Source organism: Artemia sp. Qi Xiang Cuo, chromosome 9, assembly GCF_049724085.1.
Source record: "Artemia sp. Qi Xiang Cuo chromosome 9, ASM4972408v1, whole genome shotgun sequence".
Lineage (NCBI taxonomy): Eukaryota > Metazoa > Arthropoda > Branchiopoda > Anostraca > Artemiidae > Artemia > Artemia sp. Qi Xiang Cuo.
Window position 1 is genome coordinate 1,546,820 of NC_142802.1, and position 27,662 is coordinate 1,574,481.

The 27,662-nt window shown below is 33.1% G+C and overlaps 1 protein-coding gene across 4 annotated transcripts in view; it reads right to left on the reverse strand.

Annotated features, from left to right (window-relative positions):
* The window catches only part of LOC148948206 (serine/threonine-protein kinase DCLK1), a 177,750-nt gene that overhangs the window by 141,507 nt on the left and 8,581 nt on the right, over positions 1 to 27,662 (reverse strand). The window lies entirely within an intron of this gene.

Here is a 27,662-nt window from a genome sequence, read left to right on the forward strand (position 1 = left end):
AAAACTTTCTGTGTACTACTTCCAATTTTACTATAATATTATATGATAATGGGACATTAACATATCCAATTATATATATTAATGGGACAATTTGGTATAGCAATAAAATAGACTTTTGCGGGAAACACCCTCAACGGTGCTACATGAGCTATGACCCCTGGATTCACGTTGCGGAGCAACACTTGAGACTAAGTATTACGAGGAAACAGCGGGAGATTCCGTTTCGTATTTATCATTTGCTCTGGGATTAAACAATTCAAAAATATGTTCTATGTGACAGAAAAATAAAACATAAACACAGGTGATCCTGTATCAGCAATGTTTCTGTTCTGATTAAGATTTATTAGAACAAATTATTTTTTCTGGTGAGAGTAAAGAGTAGCCTACAGTTGAAACTTAAAAAGAATGAAAATTACTGCTTCGTTCCTCTATAACACTAGCAAAACTAGCTCAAATAACCTGACTCATGATATTCCCTGTATTTGTAGAATCCTAAGAAAACTAGTACGTTACTGAAATCCCAAAAGTAGGAACAAAAAAGATACGTTTTTCGGAACAGAAAAATCCTTAAGTATCCTGCAGAAAATAGAAGACTAATTTATAAGCATCCCAATAGTTTTTCACCGGCCATGATATTGACAACTTTTAGTATACAGTTTAAATTCTCTTAAAACTCAGGAAGGCTAAATTTTTGGTAAACTGCGAGCTTTTTAGAATTCTATAAATATAGGGAAATGTCACAAGTCAATGTATTTGAGCTAGTTGTGTCGATATATATTGCATAAACTGCAAAGCAACAACGCTTGTACATTTTAAGTTTCAAGTTCGCTCTTTACTTCCACCAGAAGAAATTGTTTGTTAAAATTGATTTTTATTCGTTTTTTGTTATTCGAATACACCCTGGACAGAAAAAAATATTAAAGAAAAATCTCTGTCTAGCCTGGGGAATGAAACTAATAAATTCAACAGGTTGTTAAAATAGGGCATTAACCATTGATTTGACTAACTAGCTCTCGGACAGAGAGATTCTGACAGAGTTGCAAATAGTGCTTCGCCTAACGAAATTGCTTCACCGAGCCAGAAAAACGCCTTCCAAAGCGAAAAACAATCATTTAGCCACGCTTCAAATTAAAGTATAAAAAAATCGTGTAGCGAGGTGATATTTTTAAGAAAAAAAAAGAGAATGTATGTAAAAAACTAGTAACAGGCATTAAATCATATTCTGTGTTGAATGATATACGCTGCAAAAACTACAAGGATCTGGGAACCAAATAAAGTGCACGGAAGGAGGTGGCAAAAACACTTGATGAACTAGTATAGGTAAAACGTGTTTTGTATTTGCTCAATCCTTGAAATAAGTAGCCTAGCTCTTAGTAAATACAGGGGAAAACATCACAAGCTATTTGCTTGTAGGTAAATTAAGCGAAGCAAGTAAAGTTACCTGTTACAAGCAAAGTAAGAGTAGGGTAAGAGGTACCATTTTGCCCAGACGTATAGCAATCTCCATGTTATTTGCGGAGACATCCGTACCAAACAGGTTTTTCTGGTAGAACCTTATACTTTGCTGACGCCCCCGTACCAAACAGGTTTTTCTAGTAGATATTCTATTCTAAAGGTCATTACATCTTTGCCAAGAGATTTAAGGGTTTGGTAGGTACAATCTGGTTAGGTGGGTATAATCACATTGCCTATTCAAAGGTAGCGTGCAATTTAAACTGTATCAATTATTTTATTCCAGTTTATTATTTTAAACCAGTATTGTCTATAACCTAATTTACGTAGGTTAAACTTCCGGTGGTTAAGAAAGCGTAACGAGTAATTAAAGTATGAGAAATGGGGATGCTATAATTAGAATGGTTTTAAGTTGAAAATTGTGACGTAAAAATAACTCAGTTATTTGCTTGCGTGTATAGGAATTCCCATGTTATTTGCTTGCCTGTATTTTGTGTTAAATAAGTAGTTTTTGTATCTTTTAAAAGAGCTTTAAGGGGTTTGAGAGACTCAGTTGCCTGATTCCGTGTGGTTTTTCTTTACTTAGTCCTCATTAAAAACGAAGTTTTGTTTTAAATAAGTAGTTTTTGTATCTGTTAAAAGAGCTTTAAAGGGTTTGAGAGACTCAGTTGCCTGATTCCGTGTGGTTTTTCTTTACTTAGTGCTCATTAAAAACGAAGTTTTTGTTTTAAATAAGTAGTTTTTGTATCTTTTAAAAGAGCTTTAAGGGTTTTGAGAGACTCTGTTGCCTGATTCCGTGTGGTTTTTCTTTACTTAGTGCTCATTAAAAACGAAGTTTTTGTTTTAAAAAATTAGTTTTTTTATATTTTAAAATAGCTTTAAGTGGTTTTAGAGACACAGTTTCCTGATTAAGTGTTGTTTTTATTTAATTCGTGCTCATTAAAATCGAAATTTTTGTGTTAAATAAGTATTTTTTGTATCTTTTAAAAGAGCTTTAAGGGGTTTGAGAGACTCTGTTGCCTGATTCCGTGTGGTTTTTCTTTACTTAGTGCACATTAAAAACAAAATTTTTGTTGTAAATAAGTAGGTCTTGTATCTTTTAAAAGAGCTTTACGGGGTTTGAGAGACTCTGTTGCCTGAGTCTGTGTGGTTTTTCTTTACTTGATACCAATTAAAAACGAAATTTTTGTGTTAAATAAGTAGTTCTTGTATCTTTTAAAAGAGCTTTAAGGGGTTTGAGAGACTCTGTTGCCTGATTCCGTGTGGTTGCTCTTTACTTAGTGCTCATTAAAAACGAAATTTTTGTTGTAAATAAGTAGTTCTTGTATCTTTTAAAATAACTTTACGGGTTTTGAGAGACTCCGTTGCCTGATTCCGTGTGGTTTTTCTTTACTTGATACCCATTAAAAACAAGATTTAGGATTTATGTTAAATAAATAATTCTTATACATTTTAAAATAGCTTTACGGGATTTGAGAGACTCTCTAATGCAGTAGTTTTCAGTAAAGACACTCGATATCCTAAAAGTGTTTAATTCAAACTTTTTTTAAAACTTCAAAATTTTTCCACTTTATTTACTTTTTTTTTTTCTTATAGAACTTACAATGTAAGAATATGCTTACAGCTCTAACAATCACTCTCTTTGATTGGTCAGTGACACGATGTGACTTATCCACTGGTATTCTATGACCAGTTATTCACTCTACATAATCTACTACATTTATTAAATCAGTATTTTTTATGCAGTGGTATGATAAAAACATAAGTCATATCTTTAAAAAAAAAGTGAAGATGGAGCATTTTAATAAAGTGTGTTTACATAACAAGGTAATTGTAGCATTGAATGCCGACAAAGAAAAGTATTTAAACTTTGAAACAAGTAAAGATGGTAGCACTATTGGAAATGTATGCATGCATTGTCATGACAGTAAGGAATTAAATTTCTTTGGAATACCGAAAAAATTCAACTCTTATGTTGGTGGTTATGCGAGATTGAGATCTCCAGAGATGATTGCACTCAAAGAGAATGCCAACATAAAAATAATCATTGATGATAGAGGACAACTCCTTGCTACTGTTGCAGGTAACACATTACCTCCTGATACATCCAATCGTCACCTTTCGGGTATTAGCATTCAAAGAAAAATCAATAAAAGAAAGGCCTACTCTTCTACTAATATCGTAAACCATATCTTGTCTACGCGCCGAAACTGTTACCTGTGTAAAAATAATGTGATAATAGACAGTGAAATTGCCAGAAAAATAAAAAGGGCATTGTCAGAAAATATCACTATGGAATATAAAAATGAATCGATGAAAAACAAAGCACCATCAAACGTTACTGTCATTGATCAAACAGTCATTGAACCAAATAATACCAAATACGAAAAGCATATTGAGCCTGTTGATGACACACCAGTAAAAATTGTGTATGACTCAAAATGGAATAATGATTATTCTACTGATTACGAACTAAGAGAAGACAATAGCTATAATATCAAGAGAGAACATGTTGAACTATTTTATTGAACAGATTCAAAATGTCCAAAGTTAATCATTGATATTAATAATGTATCGTAATATATTTTTTGTATTAATATTCTACATAGCATTATTTCATTAAAAATATATTATGCATTACATTGTTATGTGTTCATTATTCTTCGATTAAGCTAGCATGTCAAAAGTTTAGAATATCTAATAAAACATCGGAGATGCAAGAAAAGGAATTTGCATACATCTGTTGTCAGACACATGGGATAACATTGACAAAATCTTGGTATCATAATGAATAAATTATTTATCAACATTCTTTATTGGATATGTCATTTTGAAAAAATTGTAAGTAAGTAAGTAAGTAACAAACTCTTTCTTGAATTCACCTCTTTGTTACACAATACAGAAATTTAATTAAAGAAATTATGAAAAAAAAATTGTTAGTAAGTAACAAACTCTTTCTTGAAGTCACCTCTTGGATAAACAATGCAGAAATTTAATTTAAGAAATTATCAAAAATTGTAAGTAAGTTCAAAATTCTTTCTTAAATTCACCTCCTGGATAAATAAAAAAGACATTTCGTTCAAGACATTATGACAAAATTCATAGAAAGTAACAAACTCTTTCTCTAAGTCAACTCTTGGATACATAATGCAGAAATTTATTCTTTCTTGAATTCAACTCCTGTATAAATAAAAAAGACATTTCATTGAAGAAATTATGACAAAATTCATAGTAAGTAACAAACTCTTTCTCGAAGTCACCTCTTGGATACAAAATGCAGAAATTTCATTTAAGTAATTTTAAAAAATTTTAAGCAAGTAACAAACTCTTTCCTGAAGTCACCTCTTTGATACACAATGCAGAAACTTAATTTAAGAAAATTCAGGAGAAATGTAAGTATGTAAGTAGCAAATTCTTTCTTGCAGTCAACTCTTGGCTACACAATACAGAAATGTCATTAAAGAAATCATGAAAAAATTGTAAGTACGTAGTAAATTTTTTCTTGAATTCGTCTCCTGGGTAAATAAAAAAGACAGTTCATTAAAGAAATTATGAAAAAATTATAAGTAAGTAGCAAATTCTTTCTTGAATTCACCAGCTGGATAAACAAAAAAGACATTTCGTTCAAGAAATTATGACAAAATTCCAAGTAAGTAACGAACTCTTTATTGTTTTCATAACTTAGATACACGATATAGAAATTTAATTCAAGAAATTATGAAAAAATTCTCAGTAAGTAACAATTTCTTTCTTGAAGTCAACTCTTGGATACACAATACAGAAATTTCATTTAAGAAATTATGAAAAAATTGTAAGCAAGTAACAAACTCTTTCCTGAAGTCACCTCTTGGATAAACAATGCAGAAACTTCATTTAAGAAACTATGAAAAAATTGTAAGTAAGTAACAAATTCTTTTTTGAAGTCACCTCTTGGATACACAATACAGAAATTTTATTAAAGAAATTATGAAAAAATAGTAAGTAAGAAGCAAATTTTTTATGGAATTCATCTGCGGGATAAACAAAAATACATTTCCTTCAAGAAATTATGACAAAATTCTAAGTAAGTAACAAACTCTTAATTGTTTTCACGACTTAGATATACGATGTAGAAATTTAATTCAAGAAATTATGTAGAAATTCTAAGTAAGTAACAATTTCTTTCTTGAAGTCAACTCTTGGATTCACAATAGGGAAATTTCATTCAAGAAATTATGAAAATATTTGTAAGTAAGTAACAAACTGTTTTTGTTTTCACCTCTTGGATATACAGTACAGATACTTCATTCAAGAAATTATGAAAAAATCGCAAGTAAGTAACTTTTTTTTCTCTTTATCACAAACAATTTTCACTTAGCTACACGATGTAGAAATTTAATTTAGAATAGTTTTATTCATTTCATTAAATTATGAAGAAATTGTAAGTTAGTAACAATAGCTTTCTTGAATTCGCTTCCTGGACACAATACAGATATTTAATTCAAGAAATCATAATAAAATCGCTAGTAAGTAATAAAGTCTTTATTGTTTTCACCTATTGGATACAAAATACTGAAATTTCATTCAAGAAATTATGAAGGAATTGTAAATAGGTAACACACTCATGTTACCTCATGGATACACAATGCAGAAATTTCATTTAAGAAATTATCAAAAATTGTAAGTAAGTAGCAAATTCTTTCCTGAATTCGCCCCCTGGGTAAATAAAAAAGACAGTTCATTAAAGAAATTATGAAAAAATTGTAAGTAAGTAGTAAATTCTTTCTTGAATTCACCTACTGGATAAACAAAAAAGACGTTTCATTCAAGAAACTTTGACAAAATTCCAAGGAATTTACAAACTTTATATTGTTTTTATGACTTACATACACGATGTAGAAATTTAATTCAATAAATTATGAAAACATTTTCAGTAGGTAGCAATTTCTTTCTTGAAGTCAACTCTTGGATACACAATACGGAAATTTCATTTAAGAAATTATGAAAAAATTGTAAGCAAGTAACAAACTCTTTCCTGAAGTCACCTCTTGGATACACAATGCAGAAACTTCATTTAAGAAACAATGAAAAAATTGTAAGTAAGTAACAAATTCTTTCTTGAAGTCACCTCTTGGATACACAAATCAGAAATTTCATTAAAGAAAATATGAAAAAATTGTAAGTAAGTAGCAAATTCTTTCTTGAATTCACCTGCGGGATAAACAAAAAGACATTTCTTTCAAGAAATTATGACAAAATTCTAAGTAGGTAACAAACTCTTTAGTGTTTTCACGACTTAGATATACGATGTAGGAATTTAATTTAAGAAATTATGAAAAAATTATCAGTAAGTAACAATTTATTTCTTGAAGTCAACTCTTGGATACACAATACGGAAATTTTATTCAAGAAATTAGGAAAATATTTGTAAGTAAGTAACAAACTCTTTTTGTTTTCACTTCTTGGATATACAACAGAGATACTTCATTCAAGAAATTATGAAAAAATCACAAGTAAGTACCTTTTTTTCTCTTTATCACAAACAATTTTCACTTAGCTACACGATGTAGAAATTTAATTCAAGAAATTATGAAAAAATTCTCAGTAAGTAACAATTTCTTTCATGAAGTCAACTCTTGATTACACAATACGGAAATCTCATTCAAGAATTTCATGACTTACATAAACGATGTAGAAATTTGATTCAAGAAATTATGAAAAAATTCTCAGTAATTAACAATTTCTTTCTTGAAGTCAACTCTTGGATACACAATACGGAAATTTCATTTAAGAAATTATGTAAAAATTGTAAGCAAGTAACAAACTCTGTCCTGAAGTCACCTCTTGGATACACAATGCAGAAACTTCATTTAAGAAACTATTAAAAAATTGTAAGTAAGTAACAAATTCTTTGTTAAAGTCACCGCTTGGATACACAATATGGAAATTTCATTAAAGAAATTATGAAAAAATTGTAAGTAAGTAGCAAATTCTTTCTTGAATTCACCTGCTGGATAAACAAAAAGACATTTCGTTCAAGAAATTATGACAAAATTGTAAGTAAGTAACAAACTCTTAATTGTTTTCACAACTTAGATATACGATGTAGAAATATAATTCAAGAAATTATGAAAAAATTCTCAGTAAGTAACAAACTCTTTTTTTGATTTCACCTCTTGGATATACAGTACAGATACTTCATTCAAGAAATTATGAAAAAATCGCAAGTAAGTAACTTTTTTTTTCTCTTTATCACAAACAATTTTCACTTAGCTACACGATGTAGAAATTTAATTCAAGAAATTATGAAAAAATTCTCAGTAAGTAACAATTTCTTTCTTGAAGTCAACTCTTGGATACACAATTCGGAGATTTCATTCAAGAAATTATGAAAATATTTGTAAGTAAGTAACAAGCACTTTATTGATTTCACCTCTTGAATGTACAGTACAGATACTTCATTCAGGAAACGTGATTAAACACGTTTTGAAACTGCACACTATTTGCTTGCTTTTCCTTGGCACCTTTCCAAATGAGCGGGGATTCCCCACCGGGTCCTACACATTGCAAAAAAGTGAACAGTACGAAAACTCCACGTTTTTAACCAGACTGGTTTTTTAGCTAAATCTTTGGAAACAGCCCAGCCTCTATTTCTGACCGTTTAAGTTTTGATGTTAGTGTTGTCAGTCAAAAGCTATGACCTTGAGAAAACAGCTTGACAAAATTGCCTGATTATCGAAATATGGGAGAAACATCCTCCAAAAGACGAGGTTACGTGCGCGCACGTAACCTCGTCTAAATTAACCTTAAAAATGAAATAAAGCTATGTCGGCTTTGCATATTTTATTCAACATAACCGAGAAAGCGCTGGAGGGGGCATTCCTGTCGACTTTTGGAGGATGTTTCTCCCATTTTTCGATAATCAGGCAATTTTGTCAAGCTCTTTTCTCAAGGTCATAGCTTTTGACTGACAACACTAACATCAAAACTTAAACGGTCAGAAATAGAGGCTGGGCTGTTTCCAAAGATTTAGCTAATATACCAGTTTGGTTGAAAACGTGAAGTTTTCGTACAGCTCACTTTTTTGCAATGTGTAGGAATCGGTGGGGAATCCCCACTCATTTAGAAAGGTGCCAAGGAAGGGCAAGCAAATAGCTTGTAGTTTCAAAACATGTTTAATCAAGTTTCTTGAATGAAATATCTGTACTGTACATTCAAGAGGTGAAATCAATAAAGAGCTTGTTACTTACTTACAAATATTTTCATAATTTCCTGAATGAAATTTCCGTATTGTGTATCCAAGAGGTGACTTCAAGAAAGAAATGGTTACTTACTGAGAATTTTTCATAATTTCTTGAATTAAATTTCTACATCGTGTAGCTAAGTGAAAATTGTTTGTGATAAAGAGAAAAAAAAAGTTACTTACTTGCGATTTTTTCTTAATTTCTTTAATGAAGTATCTGTACTGTATATCCAAGAGGTGAAATAAAAAAAAGAGTTTGTTACCTACTGAGAATTTCTTCATAATTTCTTGAATTAAATTTCAAAATCGTATATCTAAGTTATGAGAACAATTCAGAGTTTGTTACTTACTTAGAATTTTCTCATAATTTCTTGAAAGAAATGTCTTTTTGTTTATCCCGCAAGTGAATTCAAAAAAGAATTTGCTGCTTACTTACAATTTCTTCATAATTTCTTTAATGAAATTTCTATATTGCTTATCCAAAAGGTGACTTCAAGAAAGAATTTGTTACTTACTTATAATTTTTTCATAGTTTCTTAAATGAAGTTTCTGCATGGTGTATCCAAGAGGTGACTTCAGGAAAGAGTTTGTTACTTGCTTAAAATTTTTACATAATTTCTTAAATGAAATTTCCGTATTGTGTATCCAAGAGTTGACTTCAAGAAAGAAATTGTTACTTACTGAGAATTTTTTCATAATTTCTTGAATCAAATTTCTACATCGTGTATCTAAGTCATGAATTTATTGAATGAAATTTCCATATTGTGCATTCAAGAATTGACTTCAAGAAAGAAATTGTTACTTACTGAGAATTTTTTCATTATTTCTTGAATGAAACTTCTTCATCGTGTTGCTATGTGAAAATTGTTTGTGATAAAGAGAAAAAAAGTTACTTACTTGCGATTTTTTCATAATTTCTTGAATGAAGTATCTGTACTGTATATCCAAGAGGTGAAAACAAAAAGAGTTTGTTACTTACTTACAAATATTTTCATAATTTCTTGAATGAAATTTCCGTATTGTGAATCCAAGAGTTGACTTCAAGAAAGAAATTGTTACTTACTGAGAATTTCTTCATAATTTCTGTAATTAAATTTCTACATCGTATATCTAAGTCGTGAAAACAATTAAGAGTTTGTTACTTACTTACAATTTTGTCATAATTTCTTGAACGTAATGTCTTTTTGTTTATCCAGCAAGTGAATTCAAGAAAAAATTGGCTACTTACTTACAATTTTTTCATAATTTTCTTTAATGAAATTTCTGTATTGTGTTTCCAAGAGGTGACTTCAAGAAATAATTTGTTACTTACATACAATTTTTCATAGTTTATTAAATGAAGTTTCTGCTTTGTGTATCCAAGAGGTGACTTCAGGAAAGGGTTTGTTACTTTCTTACAATTTTTTCATAATTTCTTAAATGAAATTTCCGTATTGTGTATGCAAGAGTTGACTTCAAGAAAGATATTGCTACTTACTGAGAATTTTTTCATAATTTCTTGAATTAAATTTCTACATCGTGTATCTAAGTCATGAAAACAATATAAATTTTTTTACTTACTTGGAATTTTGCCATGATTTCTTGAATGAAATGTCTTTTGTTTATCCAGCAGGCGAATTCAAGAAAGAATTTGCTACTTACTTGCAATTTTTTCATAATTTCTTTAATGAACTGTCTTTGTTATTTACCCAGGAGGCGAATTCAAGAAAGAATTTGCTACTTACTTACAATTTTTGATAATTTCTTAAATGAAATTTCTTCATTGTGTATCCATGAGGTAACATGAGTGTTACCTATTTACAATTCCTTCATAATTTCTTGAATGAAATTTCAGTATTATGTATCCAATAGGTGAAAAGAATAAAGATTTTATTACTTACTTGCGATTTTATTATGATTTCTTGAATTAAATATCTGTATTGTGTCCAGGAAGCGAATTCAAGAAAGCTATTGTTACTAACTTACAATTTCTTCATAATTTAAGGAAATGAATAAAACTATTCTAAATTAAATTTCTACATCGTGTAGCTAAGTGAAAACTGTTTGTGATAAAGAGAAAAAAAAGTTACTTACTTGCGAGTTTTTCATAATTTCTTGAATGAAGTATCTGTACTGTATATCCAAGAGGTGAAAACAAAAAGAGTTTGTTACTTACTTACAAATATTTTCATAATTTCTTGAATGAAATTTCACTATTGTGTATCCAAGAGTTGACTTCAAGAAAGAAATTGTTACTTACTGAGAATTTCTACATAATTTCTTGAATAAATTCTACATTGTGTATCTAAGTCGTGAAAACAATTAAGAGTTTGTTACTTACTTAGAATTTTGTCATAATTTCTTGAACGAAATGTATTTTTGTTTATCCAGCAGGTGAGTTAAAGAAAGAAATTGCTACTTACTTACAATTTTTTCATAATTTCTTTAATAAAATTTCTGTATTGTGTATCCAAGAGGTGACTTCAAGAAAGAATTTGTTACTTACTTACAATTTTTTCATAGTTTCTTAAATGAAATTTCTGCATTGTGTGTCCCAGAGGTGACTTCAGGAATAAGTTTGTTACTTGTTTACAATTTTTTCATAATTTCTGTAATGAAATTTCCGTATTGTGTATCCAAGATTTGACTTCAAGAAAGAAATTGTTATTTACTGCGCATTTTTTCATAATTTCTTGAAGTGAATCTTTACATCGTGTATCTAGGTAATGAAAACAATAAAGAGTTTTTTACTTACTTGGAATTTTTTCATAATTTCTTGAACGAAATTTCATTTTTGTTTATTCAGCAGGTGAATTCAAGAAAGATTTTGCTGCTTACTTATAATTTTTTCATAATTTCTTTAATGAACTGTCTTTTTTATTTACCCAGGAGGCGAATTCAAGAAACAATTTACAACGTACTTACACTTTTTTCATGATTTCTTTAATGAAATTTCTTTATTGTGTAGCCAAGAGGTGACTTCAAGAAAGAATTTGTTACTTACTTACTTACATTTTTTTTATAGTTTCTTAAATGAAGTTTCTTCATTGTGTATCCAAGAGGTGGGTTCAGGAAAGAGTTTGTTACTTGATTAAAATTTTTTCAAATTTCTTAAATGAAATTTCTGCATTGTGTATCCAAGAGGTGACTTCGAGAAAGAGTTTGTTACTTACTATGAATTTTGTCATAATTTCTTGAATGAAATGTCTTTTTTATTTATCCAGGAGGTGAATTCAAGAAACAATAAATTTCTGCATTGTGTATCCAAGAGGTGACTTCGAGAAAGAGTTTGTTACTTACTATGAATTTTTTCATAATTTCTTGAATGAAATGTCTTTTATTTATCCAGGAGGTGAATTTAAGAAAGAATTTTGAACTTACTTACAATTTTTGATAATTTCTTAAATTAAATTTCTGCATTGTGTATCCAAGAGGTGACTTCAAGAAAGAGTTTGTTACTTACTTACAATTTTTTTTTCATAATTTCCTTAATTAAATTTCTGTATTGTGTAACAAAGAGGTGAATTCAAGAAAGAGTTTGTTACTTACTTACTTACTTACAATTTTTTCATAATGACATATCCATTAACGGATGTTGATAAATAATTTATTCATTCTGATACCAAGATTTTGTCAATGTTATCCCATATGTCTGACAATAGATGTATGCAAATTCCTTTTCTTACGTCTCCGACGTTTTATTAGACATTCTAAACGTTTTACATGCTAGCTTACTCTAAAAATAATGAACACATAACAATGTAATGCATAATATATTTTTAATGAAACAATGCTATGTAGAATATTAAAACAAAAAATATATTATGATACATTATTAATATCAATGATTAACTTTGGACATTTTGAATCTGTTCCATAAAATAGTTCACCATGTTCTCTCTTGATATTGTAGCTATTGTCTTCTCTTAGTTCGTAATCAGTAGAATAATCATTATTCCATTTTAAGTCATACACAATTTTTACTGGTGTGTCATCAACAGGCTCAATATGCTTTTCGTCTTTGGTATTATTTGGTTCAATGACTGTTTGATCGATGGTATTAACGTATGCTGGTGCTTTGTTGTTTATTGTTTCATCTTTATATTTCTCAGTGATATTTTCTGCCAATGCCGTTCTTATTTTAATGTCCACTTTACCGTCTACTATCACATTATTTTCACACAGGTAACAGTTTTTACACGTATACAAGATCTAGTTTACGATATTCATAGCAGAGTAGGCCTTTCTTTTATTGATCTTTCATTGAATGCTAATACCCGAAAGGTGACGATTGGATGTATCAGGAGGTAATGTGTTACCTGCAACAGTAGCAAGGAGTTGTCCTCTATCATCAATGATTATTTTTATGTTGGCATTCTCTTTGAGTGCAATCATCTCTGGTGGATCTCAATCTCGCATAACCACCAACATAAGAGTTGAATTTTTTCGGTATTCCAAAGAAATGTAATTCCTTACTGTCATGACGATGCTTGCATACATTTCCAATAGCGCTACCACCTGTACTTGTTTCAAAGTTTAAATACTTTTCTTTGTCGGTATTCAATGCTACAATTGCCGTGGTATGTAAACACACTTTATTAAATGCTCCATCTTCACTTTTTTTTTAAAGATATGACTTATGTGTTTATCGTTCCACTGCGTAAAAAATACTGATTTAATACATACAATAGATTAGGTAGTATCAATAACTGGTCATAGAAGACTAGTGGGAAAGTCACATCGTATCTCTGACCAATCACATAGCGCGATTGTTAGAACTGTAAGCATATTTTAACATCGTAAGCTGTGTACAAAAAGAAAAAAATAAATAAAGTTGAAAAGTTTCGAAGTTTTAAAAAAAGTTTGAATTAAACACTTTTAGGATATCGAGTGTCTTTACTGAAAACTACTGCATTAGAGAGTCTCTCAAATCCCGTAAAGCTATTTTAAAATGTATAAGAATTATTTATTTAACATAAATCCTAAATCTTGTTTTTAATGGGTATCAAGTAAAGAAAAACCATACGGAATCAGGCAACGGAGTCTCTCAAAACCCGTAAAGTTATTTTAAAAGATACAAGAAGTACTTATTTACAACAAAAATTTCGTTTTTAATAAGCACTAAGTAAAGAAAAACCACAATGAATCATGCAAAAGAGTCTCTCAAACACCTTAAATCTAATTTAACATATTAAATAACAAATTATTGAACGAAAAAATTTAATTTTTAATTTGTATGAATTACAGAAAAACAACACAGACTCAGTCAAAAGAGACTCTCAAAACCCTTAAAGCTCTATTAACACATACAATAACTACTTATTTAAAACAAAAATGTAGTTTTTAATGAGCACTAAGTAAAGAAAAACCACACGGAATCAGGCAACAGAGTCTCTCAAACCCCTTAAAGCTCTTTTAAAAGATACAAGAACTACTTATTTAACACAAAAATTTCGTTTTTAATGGGCACCAAGTAAAGAAAAACCACACGGAATCAGGCAACAGAGTCTCTCAAACCCCTTAGAGCTCTTTTAACAGATACAAAAACTACTTATTTAAAACAAAAATTTCGTTTTTAATGAGAACTAAGTAAAGAAAAACCACACGGAATCAGGCAACAGAGTCTCTCAAACCCCTTAAAGCTCTTTTAACAGATTCAAAAACTACTTATTTAACACAAAAACTTCGTTTTTAATGAGCACTAAGTAAAGAAAAACCACACGGAATCAGGCAACTGAGTCTCTCAAACCCCTTAAAGCTCTTTTAACAGATACAAAAACTACTTATTTAAAACAAAAATTCGTTTTTAATGAGCACTAAGTAAAGAAAAACCACACGGAATCAGGCAACTGAGTCTCTCAAACCCCTTAAAGCTCTTTTAAAAGATACAAAAAACTACTTATTTAACACAAAATACAGGCAAACAAATAACATGAGACTTCCTATACACGCAATCAAATAACTGAGTTATTTTTACGTCACAATATTCAACTTAAGACCATTCTAATTATAGCATCCCATTCCTCATACTTTAATTACTCGTTACGCTTTCTTAACCACCGGAAGTTTAACCTACGTAAATTAAGTTATAGACAATACTGGTTTAGAAAAACTGGAATAAAATAATTGATACAGTTTAAATTGCACGCTACCTTTGAATAGGCAATGTGATTATACCCACCTAACCAGATTGTACCTACCAAACCCGTAAATCTCTTGGCAAAGATGTAATGACCTGTAGAATAGAATATCTACTAGAAAAACCTGTTTGGTACGGATGTCTCAGCAAATAACATGGAGATTGCTATATGTCTGGGCAAAATGGTACCTCTTACCCTACTAGTAAGGGCACAAGCAGAAGCACAAAGTACTCAAATTTTTTCATCTCTTGAAGCAAAAAAACGCCTTTAGTGCGATTTGCCAAGCGGTTTTCGTCTCGCCCCGCGAAGTATTTTTTTTTCACAAGTAATTTTTATCGCGCTTATTAAGATTTGTCACGAAGTATATGTCACGTACATAAGAGGACCAAGAGGTACATACCTTGTACTTTTGTACAACGTACATACATTCAAGGTACATATATTGTATGTACCTCGTACTATGTACCTTGGGAAGTAACCACAAATATCTTTAGGAAGTTGCAGATAGTGAAATTCAACTATGCACAAAATACCTTCCACAACTAACTTTATATTTTTATGCAATACCTAAAATTCATTCCCATAGTGCATAGAATCAGGAAAATTTGCGCAAAAGACTCAAAACTTATATTTATGTTTGCGTTCTTGAAATCCCCACGTAGACTATCGTCAAAATCATAATCACCAGTTCTTCCAAGTTTCTAATTTTGATTTTAGAGCTATGAAACACTCCTTAATCAATCACTAGCACATGGTAGAGGGAACTCGCCAAAGTGGCGAAACAGGCATGGTTTAACAAAGAATACAGATCCAAAGAGAAGAAACACAAGAATGAGGTTATCAGGGTTTTTTTTCTTTATTCTTCTAATTTTCCGTTTATTTGGGTTTTTTCTCTTTGTTTTTACCCATTTTTTTTTATTTACATTTTGTTACGAAAATCTGAACGTGTTTCTTTCTAACTTCCTCTTACAGCACTAAACAGCGAATTTTTTTGCTATATAGACCCCATTTCGTTTTTCTTTTCTTTGGTTGTTGTTCTTTGGTACAGTAGGCCAATGTGGTCTACGAGATCATTTTCAGACATGGTTTATGAAAACAGCAAAAAAGAAAAAAAAATATTTCGGTCCTCGAACGTATAGCATCTATCGCTTATTTAAGCAATGTTTTTTTCAGACAAACTTTCTTCAATATTTCACAAAGAGTATTAAAGCTAGGTGAACAAAACTTTCTGGAATTAACTCAAATATGAATTCCTGAAAATCCCCGTAAGTTTCATTCATCTGAGTTGGCTGATTTTCATTGACTGATTTGGCTATCTCAGAATTTTCACTCACTGGTATTTTGGCCAAAATCGGGTTTTGACACGATCTCTTTTGTGACTTAAAAAAGGTGTTGAAACTTTAATTTCCATTCAAAGGACCCCCCCCCCTCCTCCCAGTGAATATCTAGGCTCTTTGATTCAGTATAATCATCCCTGGGAAAAAAGAGGAGACACAAAAGTCATACTAAACTACTCATGATAAAATACGATTCTAATCGTATTTTCAAGACAGGGAACTGTAAACCTCCAGTCAAGGGTTTTAGACCATGAGAAATCACCTGGATATCTTAGAATGTGTATTCTCCGACGTTTTGGTCATCTTATGGTGAGCTTACTGTTCTGTGGCACAAAATAACAGAAAACAGCACCTTGCTGTTGCGCGATCCTTTTTGTTACTCAAAGGGCAATAGACATTCTGATTACCGTCCAAATGAACCCTCTTCCTATATCTTAGGACCACTGGTTCAATAGGATCATCCCTGGGAAAAAAAGAGATACACCAGTGCTATCTATGCAAGAATGTGAGATTCCTAGTTGTACAAGGCAGGGGACAGTAAATCTCTGGTTTCGGATTTCAGACAATTACGATTACAATTGCGTACTTATCTTCTACTTGACATTTTTTCTTTGGGAGTGGGGGGGGGGGTCAAAAACTTACTCCTGTAATTATAAATTATGCCTATGTTGAACCTGAACGAAAATTAATATTTTCAAAGTAGTGTTCCTTGGAAAATATTTTTTCATTGAAAGTTTCTTAAATACCCGTTTTTTTAAGTTAGGCTACAAGGGGCTGTGGTTTGCCCTTTGCCAAGTTATTTCTACTGCTGTAGCCAAGGTAATATTCATTCCCAAAAGTCTATGAAAAGCTCTAGCAGAGCCGAACTCATTTCTTATGTCAAGTAAGTAAAAATAAACAATGTATGTCAAGTAAATGAAAAAAAAAACAACAGTAAGCACACTTTAAAACTGACTAAAACCAATCACCTATGTGACAGCCTTGGATGAGGTCGGACCGTATGTGAAATGGACAGCTTATAGAAATTAGGACATGTTTTAGATGGAAAATTAAACAAGAGCTAGAAGCTCAGATGGCCCTTGCTTCACACAGAAATACCCCATAGGCTATCGGGTTGGACTGGAACACTCAAGATCTAAACCCAAGATAGAATAAAGTCTTCTGATAATTGCATATGACAAGAATGTAGCCCTTCTTTTCCAGAAGTTGAATCAAGCACGGGTACTCAAACCACTACTGTAGTTTATGGGGAGGTATATGTGAATTCCCCAAGCCCACATAATATTTAGGACGATGAAACTTGATTTGGTCACCCTTGTCTCCTCACATTTGTCAGATCAGGGTCAGACCTAGAAAGGCAAAAGTATGAGCTTAGCTAATACCAATCATCAATTTTGGATTTCCCCCCCCCTAGTTCTTCCCCAAAAAGATCAAATAGGTTTTTGATACCAAACTGGCATAACTACGCCATAACTATTATTTCAGATAAGCTTGGATAAGAACTGACAACCCCTTTTGGCAGATATCAGGATGACTAGAATTTAATGTTCTTTTCCTCCACAGAATTTAGATTTGTCGCAAATTCATGAAAGCCAAGCAGGAAACTGACTGTTACCTCTCAGCATGTTTGGTTGAAATTCAACTGCTTATTCTAGTGGATGCCCTGGAAATAAAATGCAGGGCCTAAGAGCTACCCTCTAAAGAGCTAGGATTAAGTCCAGACCAAGAAGTTACAACACAGAAATTAGTTCCTACATAACACTAAGTTTATTCAAATTTACTTCCACAAATTTGAGTTCCTCCGCCATTCCAAAGTGAAGTGTTAGGATTAAAATCACGAAATGGCACAAGCATGACACTAACTCCAACTTCCCACCAAATTTCACTGAGAAATAAAAGTCTCTTGAGAAAGATTACATGATGACAAGGAATTTGAGACCTAGCCCTCTCTCCCATCATTACACTGCCCAAATCTAGTTCCCATCCTCAAAATGCATAGCTAGGGTATCAGGTATTACTTACTACTATTTACTTCCTTCAAGCTTGGTTGGAATTTACCCTTACTGATTAAGAAAAACTCCTAGAGATTCCAGAGATACATACTGCAGTGAGACAGGCTTGAAAACTCAAAATACAACCATTTATGACTAACAAATTGGATAGAGAAATAAAAGAAAAACCAGTCAAGATTATATAAGTAGAAAAAAGTTTGTGGAAAGTTTTTTTATTAATTTCCGTTCGTTTTATATTGACATAGTCTTTTCAGGGAAGAAGAAAATATAAATCTTTTTGGTCTTTTTTAGACTTTATAGTTTGGTCTGCTATTTGTATGCTGGAGAAAATTTTTTAGCAATTTTTAACAATATACACCCTTTTAAAAATTTGGACACAAATAGTAATGTTTAATTTCGTTTCATACCTCCTCTAGTTGACATGGAAAACTTGATACCATTTGCAAAAAAATCTGCTTACTTTCTTTAATAGCTTGGATACACTTTCCTATGACAACTCCTTGGATACGAAGTGCCGTTGTCTAAACAACAACGACAACAAAACTCATACATTATACTCACATCGATCTTTACTAAAAACATTTCAAGCCTTCTAATAACTTTCGACTATTAAAAAGGGCACTAGACGTTTTGATTTCCAATCGAATAAGCCCTTTTTGAGTTTCTACGACAACGCTTTCTCTAAACACCTTATATGCCCTAAGCGTATAAATTACAACCCACACCCTAAGGGCTGTGAGGGTGGTTGTCCTCTAAGACATAATTTCTAGAACTTTCAGCTACGTTAAACAAAACGGCTATCTCAAAATTATGATTGGATGTGTTTGGGAAAATGGTGGGTGTAAGAGGGGCGTTAGTAACTCTCCCATCACTTTCAACTATTAAAAAGGCACTAGCTCTTTCAATTTCCAATCAAATGAGCCCTTTTGAAGTTTATAGAACAACACTTTCAATAAAACCTTATATGCCCACAGGGCATAACTTACAACCCTTGCCCTGAGGGCTGGGGGGGGGTGTCATCCTCAAAGACCCAATTTCCAGAACTATCTACTACGTTGAACACAATGGCTATCTGAAAATTTTCATTGGATGTATTTGGGGGATGGTGCGCGTGAGAGGGTGATGACCCTCCAATCACTTTTGACTATTAAGAAGGGCACTAGCCCTCTCAATTCCCAATTGATAAACCCTTTTTGAATTTACGACAACTCTATCTATAAAAACCTTATATGCCCCCAGGGCATAACTTACAACCTTTGCCCTGGGGACTCTGGGGGGTTTGTCATCCTCAAATACATAATTTCCAGAACTTTCAACTACATTGAACAAAATGGCTATCTCTAAACTTTGATTGAATGTGTTTTGGGAAATGGTGGGTATGAGAGAGGGGTCTATGACTCTCCATTCACTTTTGACTATTAAAAAGGGCAATTTCAACTTCTTAACAAATGAGCTCCTTTTGTAATTTTTACAACAACTTTCATTATAAACCTTATATGCCCCCAGGGTATAACTTACAACCCTTGCCCTGAGGGTTGTGGGGGGGATGGGTTGTCATCCTTAAAGAGCTAATTTCCAAAACTTTCAACTACGTTGAAGACACTGGCTATCTAAAAATTTTGATTTGATGTCTTTGGAGGAAAGGATGGCGTGAGATGGGGGTTAGATTTCCTCCAATCATATTTGACTATTAAAAGGGGAAATAGCCCTTTTAATTTCAAATTGATTGAGCATTTTTTGAAGTATCTGCGACAAAGATTTCAATAAAAACCTTATAAGCCCCCAGGGCATGGCTTATAACCCTTGCCCTGAAGACTGTGGGGGAGTGTCTTGCTCAAATTTTGTCATAGAAACTTCAAAAAAGGCTCATTCGATTAGAAATTCAAAAAGCTAGTGCCCTTTTTATAGTGATTGGAGGGCAACTAGCCCCCCCATGCCCATCATTCCCCCAAACACATCCAATCAAAATTTTCAGAGAGTCATTTTGTTCAGCATAGTTGATTTCTGGATAGAAAATATGTTTGTGAGGAGGAAACTCCCCCACAACCCTCGGGGCAAGGGTTTTAAGTTATGCCCTGAGGGCATATAAGAACAATGTTATCAAAGAAGTTGTCATAGAAACTTCGAAAAGGGCCCATTCAATTGGAAATTGGAGTGGCTTGTGCCCTTTTTAATAGTTGAAAGTAATTGGAAGGCAGCTAACACCCCTTCCACGTCCACCATTTCCTGAAACACATCCAATCAAAAATTTGAGATAGCCATTTTGTTCAGCATAGTTGATTTCCAGATAGAAATTATGTTTTTAAGGAGGATACTCCTCTGCAGCCTTCAGGGCAAGGGTTGTAAGTTATGCCCTGGAGGCATATAAGGTTTTTATAGAAGGCGTTGTTGAGGAAACTTCAATAAAGGCTCATTTGATTGGAAATTCAAAGGGCTAGTGCCCTGTTTAATAGTCGACAGCAATTGGAGGCAACACATCCAATCAAAATTTTGAGATAGCCATTTTATTCAACATAGTTTTAAGTTCTATAAATTATTTCTTTCAGGATGACAACCCCCTCACAGCCTTCATGACAAGGGTTGTAAGTTAAGACCTGGGTGAATATAAAGTTTATGTAATACGCGTCGTCGCAAAAACTTAAAAAAGGGATCCTTCGATTGTAAATTGAAAGGACTAGTGCCCTTTTTGATAGTTAAAAGTGATAGGAAGGCAAGTAACACCCCTTCCACACCCACTATTACCCAAAACACTTCTAATCAAAATTTTTAGATAGCCATTTTGTTCCACACAGGTTAAAGTTCAGGAAATTATACCTTTGAGCAGGACACTCCCCCCACAGTCTTCAGGGCGAGGGTTATAAGTTATGCCCTGGGTGCATATAAGTTTTATGGAAATCTTTATCATGGAAACTTGAAAAAGGGCTCATTCGATTTGAAATTCAAAGGTCTAGTGCCCTTTTAATAGTTGAAAGTAATTTGAAGACAACTAACCCCCCTGTCACGCCCACATTTTCCCATAACACATCGAATCGGCGTTTTTGTATAACCATTTTGTTAAGAGTTGTTGATTTCTAGATAAAAATTATGTTTTTGAGGAGGAAACTCCCCCACGGCCCTGCAGGGCAAGGGTTGTAAGTTATGACCTGGGGGCATATAAGGTTTTTATAGAACACATTGTCATAGAAATTTCAAAAAAGGCTCATTCAATAGGAAATTGAAATGGCTAGTACCCTTTTTAATAGTCGAAAGTGATTGGAAGGCAGCTAACACCCCTCCCTCGCCCACCATTTCTCCAAACACATCCAATCAAAATTTTTAGATAGCCATTTTGTTCCACACAGTTGAAGTTCAGAAAATAATACATTTGAGCAGGACAATCCCCCCTAAGTCTTCAGAGCACAAGCCACTCCAATTTCCAATTGAATGGGCCCTTTTCGAAGTTTCTATGACAACTTCTTTGATAACATTGTTCTTATATGCCCTCAGGGCATAACTTAAAACCCTTGCCCCAAGGGTTGTGGGGGAGTGTCCTCATCAAAAACATATTTTCTACCAAGAAATCAACTATGCTGAACAAAATGGCTATCTCAAAATTTTGATTGGATGTATTTGGGGGAATGATGGGCATGGGGGGGGCTAGTTGCCCCCCAATCACTTTTGACTATTAAAAAGGGCACTAGCTTTTTGAATTTCTAATCAAATGAGCCTTTTTTGAAGTTTCTATGACAATTCCTTCTATAAAAACCTTATATGCCCCAAGGGCATAACTTACTGCCCTTTCTCTGAGAGCTGTGGGGGAGTGTCCTCCTCAAAACCATAATTTCTATCTGGAAATCCACTATGCTGAACAAAATGGCTATCTCAAAATTTTGATTGGATGTGTTTGGGCAAATGGTGGGTGTGGAAGGGGTGTTAGTTGCCTTCCAATCACTTTTGACTGTTAAAAAGGGCACAAGCCACTCCAATTTCCAATTGAATGAGCCCTTTTTGAAGTTTTTATGACAACTTCTTCAAATACAAAGTGCCCTGGTTTAAAGGGAAAAAAATAATAAATAGTACATTTTGCCAACATTGTTCCTATATGCCCTCAGGGCATAACTTAAAACCCTTGTCCTGAGGGTTGTGGGGGAGTGTCTTCCTCATAAACATATTCACTATCTGTAAATCAACTACGCTGAACAAAATGGGTATCTCAAAATTTTGATTGGATGTGTTTGGGGGAACGATGGGCATGGGGGGGGGCTAGTTGCCCTCCAATCACTTTCGACTAATAAAAAGGGCACTAGCTTTTTGAATTTCCAGTCAAATGAGCCTTGTTTGAAGTTTTTATGACAACTCCTTTGATATGAAGTGCTGGGTATGGAAACAAAATAAATAATACATTGTGCCAACATTCTTCTTTACTTAGGCAGCACTATTGTGCTGCCTATGATAACCCAAATAAAATTACTGATGTTGTACATGTGCATTATACATCTGTAATTATTCCGGTTCTAGGCGAATACCCCCCCGGAAAATAGCCCCCCCCCCCCAAAAAAAAAATACCCCTGTGGAAAATAAGGTTTTCCAAATTTGAGAATTTTATTTGAGTTTTATTTTTTTAATTTCTGTAGGGGGATGGAATTTTGGTACTAGTGCATTATTTACCACTCACTCAAGTTTATGCTGTGAGAAATTCGTGAAACACTGTTTTTTTGTTAGTTTCTTTGTTACTTTAAAAATAAATTTGTACTATAGATTTACACATTAGGGGGGGGGGGGGTAAGCATAACTGGCATACATGCAAAATGTGTTTGGTACAATTATTCTGCATATTAGATAGATAGACAAATAAGGGTATTTTAAAGCCATATATATGAAGCGACTCTACAGGATCTTTCCTTATTTCGCTGGACAATGCGATTTAAGGTAATTTAAGGTAATATGGCCATGAATACAGTAAAATAACATAAATGAATATAGTGAATGGGGGAGGGGGTGTGTTTAACCCCCCCAAAAATGCCCTCCCCCACGAAAAATACCCTCCCCATAGAAATATCCTCTGGACAATTCAATCCTGGCGAATATTTACCCCAGACAATTACCCCTTAACAACCCCATGCATAAAATTAAATCAGCAAAGAGAAAGCAAGACATATGAAGAAACTTTTTTATATGAATTCTTGCAAATTGACCCAGAGTAAAATTTCTTCTTAAAATTTCATTTCCTGGAAATTATTTAAAATTCTCCCAGCAGAAAATTCGTCCTCCCCTCCCCAGCCAAAAAATGTATGCTCACTTCCCAATAACAAATAAAACAAAGGGCAATTTTGATACCTTAAAAACCTTTCCCCAGGTGATGTAGGGACCCATTTTATCTCCAAAGACATAGTTATTGGGCCTTTCAACTATGCTGAAGAAATAAGCTATCTAGTGGCCATATACCTAGAAAGAATTATTTTCTGACTTCAACTATAAAAAAAACTGACTAAAACTATAAAAAAAAAACTCAAATAAAAGTTTCAAATTTAGAAACCTTATTTTCCACCGGGGGGGAGGGTATTTTGCATGAGGGTATTTTCCAAGGAGGGGGTATTTTCTGTGGGGGCTACTTTCCAAAAAAGGGGCAGGATATTTTTTTTGGGGGGGGGGTTTAACACCCCCCCCCCATTCAGTATATTCATTTATGTTATTTTACTGTGTTCATGGCTGTATATTTGGCTTTAAAATACATTTATTTGTCTATCTATCTAATATGCAGAATGATTGTACCAAACACATTTTGCATGCAGAGCCGTTATGCTTACCCCCCCCCTAATCTGCAAATCTATAGCCCAAATTTATTTCTAAAGTAACAAAGAGACTAACAAGAAAAACTGGTGAGTTCTCAAATTTTACACAGTGTAAACTTGAGTGAGTGGTGCATAATACACAAGTACCAAAATTCCTTCCCCCTACAGAAATTTTTTCTTGGGGGGGGGGGGGGGGGGGTTTTCGCCCGGGGGGTAAATGCCGGCCCCCAATTATTCCATTCAACAATGTATACCCCCCCTATCCATAATAATACACCCTTTATGTCACTAATTGCAGTCAATAAGGAAAATGTAGAGACCTATCTGAAAAAGATGAACCCATATGACTTGGTGAGACCAACTCAGCAGCAACCTTATAAGAAAATTAAAATATATTTTCTTGTGAATTATTATCGCTTCTAATCAGCAATTGAGCGAAGCCAATCCTGTTAAAATTATCCTCAAGGCTGTACTTTGGCGTTTCTTCTCCCCATATGACAAGGCAGACGTTTTGATATCTTTCTATTTTCACCTTTTTGTTTTAGTCTTGTCTTTTATTTGTTTAAAGCTTTTTCCAATAGGTAATTTTTAGAAGTCATCCAAAAAAAAAATTTCCCCCAGATCCCAAATCATATTCAAGTGAAAGTGTGATAGTGAAAGATGCCCATCTTGGCTGGTCAAGCACACTATCTCAAAGTTCAAATGATAGCCCCAATTCGGAGAATAGGACAATGATAAGTGTAGGGGCTAATGTAACCATAAATGATGATAATGGGTTTCAAGAGGTCCTCTCTAGAAGCTCTAAAAAAAAGGGAAAAAATATCCCCAATCAAAAGCATTTCCCCTCTCCCTGCCCAAGATCCTCCCTCAAAAAACTTAGGAATTTACCTTAAAATTACTCCCACTACCCCCTTTGAAATAAAAATGATCACTGCAATAAGAGTTGCAATTTTTAAATTGCTAAAATCAATGTTCTCTCTTAATATTAACCATGATGGATCTCTGCTAATAGCTGTAGAAGATCAGAAATCAGCAGATACAATAATTAACCTAAAATCCCTTCTGAATACCCCAATTATTCCATCTAATTGGAACCCAAAACAATCACCAACAAAAATAGTAGTTTATAATGTTCCCCCAGAGATATCTACTCAGGAGTTAAAAGAAGGGCTCTCATGTAGGGCTGGAAACACAATCCCAGTTGAGGATGTTACCCAACTTGGAAAACCTAACTCTAATGGCCTAAGAACTAGTAGATCCTTCTTGTTCATACTGAAGGATAAAATTGATATCCCAGTAAATTTATTCCTATTGGTGCACATTAAACCACACAAGGAATACAAGCCTAAGCCTATCCAGTGTCAGAAGTGGTTCAAACTGGGACACACAACAAACAAATGTAATGAAATTCTCCGAGAGTGTAGTAATTGTAAAGTTTTCAATCCTTAAGAGCTGACAACTTGCAACAACACTCAGCCTACATGCATCAATTGCAAAGGCCCACATGAATCTACAAATAAATCATTATGCCCTGCATACAAGAAAAGAGCTCCAACACTCCAAATATCAACAGAAAGGGCCATCCCATACCCCTTTGCAGCAATGGAAGCAAATGCTGCCCAACAATACCAAATAAAGCCTGTAATGAAACCAACCAAAACCACCAAGACCAATGTCCCCAATGCATCAAGCACCCCATGTAAAACACCATCTTCTAAGCCCCCTAGATCAAATCCCTATCAGAAGGAATCACCAAGCCACCAAACCTCCTTGTCCGGTGAGACGAGGTCAGCCTGCCCCCCCCCTCCCGAGAAGAAACAAACCAGTAACACAACCAGGAATCAATCCCTTAACCAACAAAAAGGATACACAACCAAAAATGCAATCCCCAAATATATGCTTATTCATTCTAAACTGTAATGCAGTTCAGGCCATGAACATACATCAACTACAGAAAACAAAAATTATTGCAGAATTGGCAAAAATCTACATCCAAGATGATATGCTCATTCAAGCAAAAAAAGATCTTGCTTTACTTTTAACAAAGCTGAACATTGATACACAGTCATATGAAGAATAAATCATCAACACAACATTTATCAATACTCCAATGGAATGTAAGATCACTCATAGAAAATAAGCTAAATGAACTAATATCATTTATGAATAATAATTCCATTAATATTGCTTGCCTCCAGGAAACTCATTTAACCCAAAATCAACAAATTAAGTCTCTAGGATATACTATCCTGAGAAAGGATAGATCTTCAGAGAGAAAAGGAGGTGGGGTAGCTTTATTAGTTAATAATAATATAAAATTTTGTGGCATCAATTTTCCAGATTTTGCAAATGATGTTGATGTAATTGGTATCAGTGTTTTGCTGAATAATTTAAAAACCTACATATTAAGCTTTTATAACCCTAATGGCCAAACTACAGATGCCAAGGATTTCTTTAATTATATAAATAATTCTAATATGTAAAAAAAATATCATTATTTGTGGTGATTTCAATGCCCACAGCCTTTTGTGGGGGAATAAACCAGCAAATAAAGCTTGTAAATTCCTTTAGCATATGACTTCAAATAAAAATGAATTAGCTGTTGCTACCCCTCCAAACCTAAATACATATTTCAACCCCAAAAGTGGCAGATTCTCCACAATTGACCTACAAATTGTGTAATTAAATTTTTTGAACAAAATTTACATAAATAAAATTGATAGTCTATGTACTGACCACTTTGCTATAGGTTGCTCCCTAAATGAGCCTTCTGAAACTTTATCTCATACCTCCAAGTATATCAACACTAAAGCAAATTGGTCTATGTTCCAAAATAAGCTAAATGATGAAATTACAAGTTTCACCCATAGTTCATGCATTTCTAACACAACAGTTGACACACATGCTGAAGCCTTGACATCTTTACTAATAAATACAGCTAATCATGCGATCCCCAGGACAACACCTAAGAAAACATTCCCTAAACAAATTCCTAAAGCATGGTGGACAAATGAGTGCCTAAATAAATGGAAAATAAAAAAGGCAGCTAGGACAGAATTCATAGAAAAACCATCACCTACTACATATTTAAAAAAATTAAAAGCAGAATCTAATCTAAAAAGGACTTTAATAGATGCAAAATATAAATACTGGAATAATTTTGCAAATAATCTCTCCAGAGAAACACATGAGCCAATTATAGATAAAGTCATAAGCCATATATGTGTGTAAAGGACTTCCCCCACCCCTCTGCTGTACTATTTTTTACATAAAAATACCCACTATGACAATGATAATGAAAAAGCTAAGATATTTGCAGCTCTTTTTGTTAATAAGGTAACATCGGATAATCGGAGCAAACTGTCCACAATTCCTATGAACCCAAGTTTCTACCAACCACGCCCAGGATCCGAGTACATAACTAATCCATTTTCAATCCAGGAATTAAATAATGCAACACATCATATTAGAACCATAACTAGCAGCAGCTATGACAATATACACCCTACATGGATAAAGAATCTCACACCTTCATACAAACAAGAATTGCTAAATTGTTATAATCACGCTTGGGCATCTTCTAGGTTCCCCAATATATGGAAATGTTCGTCCCTCCTACCAATCCTAAAGAAAAATACACCAAAAGATAACCCTGAGTCTTATAGGCCCATAATGATTACTCCTGTGTTGGGGAAAATAATGGAGAAAATGATTTATCACAGACTCCTCTGGTTTGTTGAGAAAAATAA